At 42.2% G+C, this 10578-nt stretch overlaps 1 non-coding gene across 1 annotated transcript; it reads right to left on the bottom strand.

Moving 5' to 3' along the window:
- Window positions 1-8720: 8720 nt before the first annotated feature.
- Window positions 8721-8827, bottom strand: LOC120268218. The gene has a single exon (XR_005538876.1). It is a non-coding gene; the product is annotated as a small nucleolar RNA R71 (small nucleolar RNA).
- Window positions 8828-10578: the final 1751 nt, after the last annotated feature.

The raw sequence follows: 10578 nt of genomic DNA, 5'->3' as shown, positions 1-10578 counted from the left end.
TTTCATGTTTTTAGGAACATTGTTTACATGCTAGTGTTACCAATGATGGCTTTATTCATTCTTGTAAGATTCTTTTAGCTTGGACTAATGATGGATGTGAGTTACTTGTTTTTTTATGCTTTATTGAATCTGTTTCACCCCATAGTATTGTCTTGTGCACTTTGAATCGACTGTCACTCTCACCTAGATCACATCTTGAGTACACTACATGCCACAAAAACTCGGATTAGCTCAACACAGTACTTTGAGAGTTGGCCTTAGAACATTGAAGGATAGAACTTCAGTGTTCTTGGGCCAAGTACTCAAAGTACTGTGTTAAGCATACAAGAGAGTTAGAGTAGTCTACATTGGCTATTCTGGGGGACATGACAGATTCAGTGCACAAGACAATACTATGGGGTGAAAGCTATGATTCAATAAAGCATAAAAACAAGTAACTCACATCCATCATTAGTCCAAGCTAAAAGAATCTTACAAGAATGAATAAAGCCATCATTGGTAACACTAGCATGTAAACAATGTTCCTAAAACATGAAATGCACCCATCCCCACACTTAGTGTTGTACATTGCCCTCAATGCACACTAATCATGAAAAACATGCAAGATGGAGCAATGAAAATAATTGAGGAGGGTGAAAAACAAAACTTCCCCGGTTTATCTTGTGTTCGTCGTGAGGTATGACTCGACAAAAGGTGTGGTGAGCAACACATGTCTCGTCTGACCTCCATTAAAAACTAGGAAAGCTCACCAAATTCCCTCAATGCTACTGCAGTAAAGGGGACATCATCATTCCACGAAAATTCACATACAAACACAAGGGAGAGACTAGGGAAAAGTCAACAAAATACATAGATGAAAACAAAATAAAGTTCAACACCAAGAGTTGGGAGGAAAAGATCCATGCCAACTCAACAAAACACAAACATAGTACACAACAAAATAAAGTAAAGTAGATAAAAAGTATCCATGCTCAAACGAGCCGCTACTCATCAATCCGGTCTGGTGGTGGTGGCATGGTGGCGAGGAGTCATGCAGTGATCCATAGTATGAGGTAATGAAAGCGGTGAAAATACGCCTCGGTCGATCGTCCCTCAAGGACTGGTGAAGTCAGTCACGGATCTCGTGCCCTGCCTGCGCACGCATCTCTCCCTCAATCCCCTCGGGTCTCAGTGTCGAGCCAGGTAATGAAGTAGTACCGGTAGAGCAGTGTGACCTCGGGCCTCGACTCATGTGCTCGTCGGTTCGTTGGACTCACCGATGGCTTGGTCTTTGTGGGGGCCTCGCCCTCGTGCGCTCGCAACCACCAAGCCAATCGCCCGTGTGATGCCTTCCCGTGCCGACCTCCTACAGATCATACCTCGCGTCTGCTCAAGCAGACCCATGCCACGGATCAATCCGGTCACATAGGGCCCAATAAAGATAGCTCCCAATCGAGTATCACGAGCCCCGGTGAAGGAATGCATCAGCGACAATGTAGCCAAGGTGAGTGAGGGTGCCTCTCAAAGATGCCATACATCGTAAAGAGATCGGATTGGTGACACCCCACTTGCTATCGGTCCGGCCCCAAAGAGACGGGCAAATCAAGGCATGAATGAATCATGTGCCGGGTCGATCATGCGTGAGGCCTTCGGTCGTATCTTCACCCGCCAAAGTTGCCCAATAGTTGCTCCTACCCACCTCACTCGAAATCAAGCTTAAGACGTTTGCGGGCATGGATTTGATAAAATCATCATCATATAACCCCAAGTACTTGGCAAAGTCCAAATGATGCATAGTGCGCTTCCTTCCAAAAGCTTGAAAAAGCGGATGGTGATAAGTTTCTTATTCATACGGATTGCCCATCTTGTCGTGCCTCAAATGTACTCAAGACCTCAAGGTTAATTGACGGAAGGTTGGCTCGTTAATGGCAAAAGAGTTTATCCCAACAATTGTGTGAGAGCCAATCCCGTACTTGACTTTGCAAATCCAAGGTTGTCCACAAGTTCCCAATCAAGATAGCACAAAGTCCCGAATGGTTTTGTCTTCAATCTATCATATCTCTCTCGATGGTGGGACAATTTGAAGAGCGGGTTCATCGGGTGTAGAGGATGGCTCGGTAGTTCTTGGGCGCTTGGAGGCGAGTCTTTTTTAGTGTTAGGCATCCCTACAATGAAGAAAAAAACTTTTGATCAAGCTCAAAGGGAGATAAGATAACTCAAAAATAACATGGTAGAGATAGAGGAGACTAATGAAAAAAATTGGTTTTTGGGACCATACGGCCGTATGGGGGCCGTATGGTCACTATTCACACGACAAGAGTCTCCCCTATATCATGGAATCGAAAAAATTTGTACATAAATTTGAATGAAAAATTCATTCACAACATTCACCTCAACCAAAACCAAAGCAAATTGCTAAAAGAAATTCCATGCAAAAGTCTCAAGAATGCCCAAAAATGGAAAAAGAATAAAACTAGGGCATTGAAAAAAAGCATACCGGCGAAACCTTGAGAAAACAAGCTTTAAACTCGGGTAAGATCACTAGATCGAAGTCTCCAATGGATTGGAAGAAGTTTTTGGAAGAAAAAAATGAAGAGATTCGGCCAAGAATCGAGAGAGAAAGGAGAGAAAAATTTCGAGTGGAGTTGAAGAGAAATGAGAGGTGGAAGAGAGAGGAGATGAGAGGCCTTTAAGGGGGGGAGTCCCGCCACCATACGGCCCCCATACTGGGCCGTATGGGGGCCGTCTGAGTGAGGAGCTCCCCTCGGCCGATACATCCAGCCCGACTCGGGACAGCCCCCATACGGGGGCCGTATGGGGGCCGTCGAAAGTGAGCACAGAGCCATCCGGATCGGCTCTGTGGTCAGCTCAGACGGCCTCCATATGACCCAGTATGGCCGTAAACCTTTAAATGCCAATCAAATCCATGAAAAACCTGCCTCAAATGATGTAAAAAAATGAAAAAAAGAAAAGCTTGATGATTTCTCCAAAAACGACTAAAATGAATAAAACGACGATCTAGGACATGAATTAACACCTACACATGTGTGTCTCAAGAGGTTTCACAAATATACCACAATAAAAATGATGAGAGAAATGTGCCAAGTGTATGAGCATGAACTTATTCAAAAACAAACAAGTCTAAGAAATACGAAAATTGAAATGAACTAAGAACTAAAAAATACGGAAAATGCAAACAAATGCCCCCGAATGCTTGGGTTGCCTCCCAAGAAGCGCTTGTTTAACGTCACGAGCCTGACGTACCTTGTTCCTTACCTCATGGGGGTTCAAACAATTTGAAGCCACCCCCGGTTTCCCTTGTAGTGTTGCTTCTTCCAGGTAGATTGAATGACAACATTGAAAATACCTCGAATTGTTCATGAGTGGAGAGGGGTGAAGAATTTACCTTTCCTCCATGAGATGTGGGAGGATGAAGCTTGTTACCTTTCTTTTTTCTCCCATGGATCTCCATCCACATTCTCTTCATAAATGATTCTTTTTTTTCTTTTTCTTTAGCATTAGTATAGGATACCCTCTCTTTTGGTGGCTTCAAATTGTGAATTGGAGGATGACGATGAGGTTCTTCTTCTTCTTCGTTCTCCAACTCCCCCAAATATTCATCCAAAGGATTTAAAGAGAGCACCTCCTGCACACAATCAGAAATCAACCTATCAGTTTCATCAACGAAATAAAGTGTGTCATCATGATCTAAAGAATGTTTCATGGCAGTGGCAAAGTGTACACCACTTCCTCTTCTCCGACTCTTAACGTCAACTTCCCTCCTTTCAAGTCAATTAAGGCACCCGAGGTCTTTGAGGAATGGTCGGCCAAGAATTAGTGGTATCTCCACATCTTCATCTATGTCCATGATGACAAAGTCCACGGAAAAAAACAAATTTATCCACTCGCACAATCACATCTTCGACAATCCCACGAGGTTTTTCTTGTTGATCGATCGCCTAGCTGTAAGGTCATCCTCGTCGGACTTAATTCATCCAAGCCTAGTTTCAAATACATGGTGTAGGGCATGACGTTTATGCTAGCCCCCGAGTCCGCTAGAGCATTCTCTTGGACTCCACCTTCAAGCATGCATGGAATAATGAAACTACCCGGATCTTTCAACTTTTTGTGGGAGCTTCTTTTTCTAGAATAGCCGAGCAATTCCCGTAAGTGCAATCGTGCCTTCTTCTTCCAACTTTCTCTTATTTGTGAGGAGCTCCTTTAGAAACTTGGCATATTTCGGCATTTTGAGTCAACGCTTCAACTATCGGGATGTTCAAATGAAGTTGTTTGAAGATGTTGATGAATTTTCTGAAGTGAACATCCTCCTTGTCATACTTCAGTCTTGTTGGATAGGGGATCGGAGGCTTGTACTCGGATGATTTTGGTGGTCCTTGTTGTTGGAACTTGTCATTTATGCCCAGATTTTTGTCTTCACTGTTTTCTTCAACTAGCTTGGGGTCTTCCCCGGAGGCTACCCCACTTTTCCAGACACTTGGGTCAACTTCGACCCTTGTCTCCACTTGCCTCCCGCTTCTAAGAGCAATGACCTTTAGGTGCTCTCTTGGATTGTCTTCTGTGTTGCTTGGAAGACAACCTAGAGGACGTTCAGAATGTGCCTTCGCGAGCTCCCCCACTCGATGCTCAAGAGATTTCACAGAAGCTTGGAGGTTTCTTAAAACAGATCCTATTTCACTGAACTGCTCGGCATGCTGAGTGAGTTGAGCATTCACCTTGCCAAATTGTGCATCCATGCTACTAGTTAGATTATTAAACCTGTCATTGAGTCTCGAGCATGAACTTGGCAAGGATCTCTTCGATGGAAAACTTCCTCTCAACGGCCGGTTGTTGAAATTGAGATCCTTGAGGTGGTGCACCTCTTTGTTGTTGTTGGCCTTGGTTCCATGAAAAAAATTTGGGTGGTTCTTCCAACCCGGATTGTAGGCTGAACTATATGGGTTCCCTTTGATTGCGTTGCCCGCAATGTAGTCCACATTCTCAACGGATGCAACGAGACGAGCTAGCAATCGGACATTGGGCTGCACTGTGCCCACCACCATAAAGTACTACAACTTAGCACCGATTCGGGCCTTGAACTCTCGCCCATAAGAAGATCAATCTTTCGAGTCAACACGTCAACCTTTGCGGCTAAGGCATTATCACTACTTACTTCATAAAGCCCAGCAGTCTTTTGTGAAGATCCCCTTGAGGCCCAATGTGATTCATTGCTTGCCATTGACTCAAGTAATTGCTCGGCCTCATCGGGGTACTTGTTGCTAAGGGAACCGGCCGCCGTGGCATCAATGAGTTGGCGAGTAGCATAATTTAGCCCATTGTAAATGATTTGTACTCGCATCCATGAAGCAAAACCATGGTGGGGGCACCTTCTAATGAGTTGGCGAGTAGCATAATTTTTTTTTGTCGATGCCCTGGGAATAGCCAATGTGACTACTCTAACTCTCTTGTATGCTTAACACACTACTTTGAGTACTTGGCCTTAGAACACTAAGTTCTATCCTTCAATGTTTTCTTAAGAACTTCTAAGTCTTGTTGAGCTAATCCGAGGTTTTTGTGGCATGTAGTGTACTACGAAGATGTGATCTAGGGTGAGAGTGAAAGTGAAAAAGAAGAAAAAGAAAAAAAGAAGAAAAATGAGTCTATGTCGAGTATTCCTCGCTAATGAAGCATGAATGCGTCTATGTAGACTGTATTCGAGTAGTTGGGTGGCTCTTGTGCCTAACCGAGCATGTGCATCCTCTAGAAAGATTTTTAAAAATGTTTTTGATGCGAGTCTATGTTAGTCGGCCTCGAAAAAAAAAATGTTGAATATTGAGTTGAAAATAAAAACCCTAGTGATCTTTTTGAGTACCTACCAAAGGTTTTGAAAAGAAAAAGGATTTAGTTTCAAGCTATAGAATTAGAAGGATCTTACTTGGCCATTGAAGTAGCACTTAGTAGTTTAAGACTTAGTATTCTTTTGTATGTGGAGTGATTAGCATCTAGAGTCTGTCTTGATTGAAGTCCTTGAGCTAGACCGGATCGAGGGCAAATGAGATAAAGGATTCACTTACACGCACATACATATTAGGGGTGAGACGAGGATATTTTTTTATTATGCTAATGACTATAACTCAACATCTATGTTTCATTATCCTTTGCTTTTGGAATCTTATATTTGCTTGAGCGGAGGTATTGCATTTAGCCACTTCTCAGTCTCTTTGTTTTTCATGAGTTGTTTGCTTGGGGACAAGCAACGCTTAAATGTGGGGATGTTTGATAAGTGTCTAAATGTAGGTGTTTTCATATATGTATCGTATGCACTTTGCATGTATTTTGTGAGGTTTCATGCCCGTTTCGCGCTTAATTATCTATTATTTGCTTTGTAGGGCATATGGAAGCCATGGAGAACAAGAAGATATCATTTTGGCAATAAGAGAAGAAAAGCGAATTTCATACTACCCCCATACTACCTAGTATGGGGGCCGTATCTGCTATGCGACTGGATTGAGTTGGTGTTACGTCCGATTTCCATACTACCCGAGTATACGGGGCCGTATGGAGGGCGTATGCACCCCGTCTGGAACGCGAATTTAGGGTTTCTACGTGTGCTATCGACCCCCATCGACCCCTATCGGCCCGTATACCTCGGGGGGTATATATACTCACTTTTAGGGCTGATTAAAGAACTTTTTGCTGGCCGACTTTTGGGAGATCATTTGGGAGATTTTGGGCGACCTTGGGGAGGAGAAGAAGGGCAAGAAAGCTAGAAGATCATTCAAGCCCAAGGTCCAAGGCTCTCAAGGCAAGAAGGCAACATCATTCAAAGGGGAGATCGATCACGATTTGAAGGAAGGAGAACCGCGGCTAGAGGAAGCATCATTCGGCATTCCTTTGGCGGGGGAAGCGTCATTCGGCATATTCTCGCCTCATCCTTCACCATTTCATCTAGGGAGTGTCATACTATGCCTTTGTTTCATGTTTTGCTTGATTGTATGCTTTGTTATGAGATGATGACACACTAGACCCCCAAGGCCACTGGGTGTTGGTGAACCTTGGGGGGTTTTATCATGTATTTTGGATGATTACTTGTTAATTCTATGCTTGGGTATTTTTGAGATCTAATCCATTGTTTTCATGCTAAGTGTTACACTAAGGAGAAATCCGTAGCTCTTTTATGAATGATGCATGTAGATGTGACTTGCTCGCATGTATTAGGTCATGAATGGATTAGAAGGGGGATGCTTGTATCATCACGCCGAGAAATTGGGTGTTTGGTAGCCCTCCATGTAGGTTTAATCCGAAGAAGAGTAGGTTTATTCCTAAGCGAGATTTCCTTGTACTTAATGCAATCGTAGGAATGTAGATTTGGAAGAAATTCCTATCTATGTTCGTATGGGATTAGGGTTCAATCGCCGAGAAATTGGGGTTGTTCTAATCTTGGAATCTCATGGTCCAATTTACCCTCGCATCTTTAAATCATCATCCATGTTGCATGATAACCCCTCAAGGGGATCCACATCCATAGGCCTTTGCACTTCATTGATTCTCTTGCTTGCTTATTGCTTGTTCTCTCTAATTTGCTAGCAAATCTTGTGTTTAGTTTTATTTGTATTTAGTAGAGTAAATCCATCACTTAAGATCTTAGGCTAGATAATAGCTCGAGAAGGAGTAATAGGAGATCCTTAGCCCCGTGGAATACGATCCTCGTGTCTTTGCACGAGGTATTACTTGGCGATCCCGTACACTTGCGGGGAAGCGATCAGTTGACCTTAGATTTGTGACCATGTATTTAAGGATCTCCACGACTCATTATTGCATCAATTAGAAAGTATAATAGAGGGTTCTTGAACGTGAAACGATTATGCTAAGCGGAACAATATCCGGGTGCCCCATTTCTATCGATTGCCTTACCTTCTCCTTTACCTATGGTCTCTTTCTTGTTCTTTTACTTTTGTTATTTCACATCTTGTCACACATATCACTATTCATCTTTCAGTTAGTTGAGAAACAATTTAAGTGTTTTTATTCCCTACTCCCTGTGGATACAATACCCCATTCATATGGGATTTTATTACTTTGACAAACTCGTACACTTACGGGACATACGCAAGGGGCGTTATTAAATTTTTGGCACCGTTGCCGAGGTGTAGGCATTCAGAGATACTTTGCACTTTGTTTTCTTAGCTATTCACTCATTCATTCTAGTTCATTTCCAGGTTATGAGCTGAGGGAACACCTCAAGATTGATTATAGGAAATCTTGAGCTTTAACGTACACTTAGAAGAAAAGGGAAAGAACCTGTGCGAGAACCATCTAATCTAGCTGATTTGGAAGTAGAAGAATCTGAAAACATGGCAGAACAGAATGAGCAACAGCGGACATTATCTAATTATGCCAGACCTTCAGTATTGGGGACACAATCGATTATTGTGCATCCCCCGATTACAGCTAAGAACTTCGCGCTAAAGCCGACATTCATCTACATGTTGCAGCAATCCATACAGTTCAATGGTTTGGGCGATGAGGATCCAAACAGTCATATAGAGAACTTTCTCGAGGTGTGTGATATGCTTAAGATAAACAGGGTGATGGATGATGCCATAAAGTTGAGAGCCTTCCCATTTTCCTTGAAAGGGAGAGCGAATCAGTGGCTACACTCATTACCTAGAGCATCAACTACCACATGGGAGGAGATGCTAGAAGCTTTTCTGGCCCGTTATTTCCCTCCCGGAAAATCTGCAAAGCTTAGGAATGAGATCTCATCCTTTGTAAAGTCAGAATTGGAGTCTCTATTTGAGACGTGGGAAAGATTCAAGGAGCTCCTGAGAAAGTACGCGCAACACGGATTCCCAGAGTGGATGATTGTTCAGACCTTTTATAACGGGTTGAATCCGAGTACAAGGAAACTCTTGGATGTGGTAGCAGGAGGTACCTTAGGTAGCAACACCCCCGGTGAGGCCCATCAATTACCACATGGTCGTATGAGCTTTACAACCCATACAACAAGCCCATGATTTAGACTTCACCAAACGATTAATGAGGATTTCAGGGGAGTATTGTTTTAATTGCATTCCCACACACATTATGCTTCTATTGTTATTATTTTTATTGTGCTTGCATGCGTACATTGAGGACAATGTACATCTTAAGTGTGTGGGAGGGTTCACCTTATACATGACTTTTACTTGTGTTTTCATGAGTATGCTCTTGTTGCCAATGAAGGTTCACCTTAGGGTTTAGAGTTTAATTCTTAGTTTTTGGAGGTTGTAAACATTAGATTTTATCATGCTCTAGTTTTCATCCAATTTCATTGAATATTTTTGTCCGATTGCTCTTTGTGCACTTCTCTCACTCATTAGACCTATGAAGACTCTAGTTCATTATGTTTGGAACTTTAGTATGCTAGTTTTTATTTGAAAAAAAATAATCAGAGGAAAATCAAAAAAAATAAGAAAAATTTGGAAAAAAAGAAGAATTGGAAATTGTTTGTTATTTGTACATAGGGGGTGGAAAGAGCTACCACCCATTATGTATGTAGCTACTCTCATAAGTTGGATACTTGTTATGCCCTAATAAGAGAAAGAGCTATCTCATGGGATGTGTGAAAGCTACCATCATTGGTAGAAAGAGCTACCACCTCGAAACTGTGAAAGCCAATCGGGAGGCATCTTGGGAAAGGGCTACCTTAGAGGTTGTGTGAAACTACTACCTATTCTTTGTCTTTATAAATAAGTCCCGTTTAAATAAGAACTTAGTAGTGGACATAGTGTTGACATGAGTTGAGCCTTTCATACACACACACGTATTCGGATTTTATCACTTTCATTTTTGATTGGATTGTTTGCTAGAGCATTGATTGTTTTGTCTAGTGTTTGACTCTCTCCATGACTGTAGAATTTTATTCTTGTACTCTTCTGGTGAACCTCAGGCCAAGCACTTCTCTTTTCTTTCCATGAGTTTAATGTTTAATTTTGCTTGAGGACAAGCAAAGACTTAAGTGTGGGAGAGTTTGATAAGTGCTTGAGTAGACATATTTTTATATATGTTTTACATGCATTGAGCATCATTTTTATCATGGTTTATGTCTCATATTATGTATTTTGTGTTCTTTTATGCATATAGGTTGTGAATGCTTTGAAGAGTAAAAAAAAAAGGAAAGATAAGCTATAAAGACACAATGTTGGGAGTTCTTGTTCAATTCAAGGACCAAGACAAGAGAGGAGTTCATGAACATGGAGATATGTGCCAACTTTCAAGAAGATTCAAGTCAATTCACTAGTTGGAAGGGCACAAAGGCATCCACATCTTCATGTTCCTTCTCTTTGTGAAGATTGCATGACCTCTCAAAGATACGTAGATGAAAAAAAGTTTTATAGCCTACCACATGGACGTGTGCCCGGACATGTGGCCTCATGAGAAGAGTGTTTGGACCGTGTTTTGTGAAAAGTACTGTAGCAAAACAACGCAGCAATTTTATTGTAGCAGTACTGTAGCATCGGGGGTCTTGCTACCTAAGTACTTCCTGCTGCCGCATCCAAGAGTTGCCTTGTACTCGGGTTCAAACTATTATAAAAGGTCTGAACAATCATCCACTCCGGG

This window comes from Dioscorea cayenensis, chromosome 1 (assembly GCF_009730915.1).
Source record: "Dioscorea cayenensis subsp. rotundata cultivar TDr96_F1 chromosome 1, TDr96_F1_v2_PseudoChromosome.rev07_lg8_w22 25.fasta, whole genome shotgun sequence".
Lineage (NCBI taxonomy): Eukaryota > Viridiplantae > Streptophyta > Magnoliopsida > Dioscoreales > Dioscoreaceae > Dioscorea > Dioscorea cayenensis.
The sequence above is the reverse complement of the archived record's forward strand: the minus strand, read 5'-3'. Positions and strand labels throughout refer to the sequence as shown.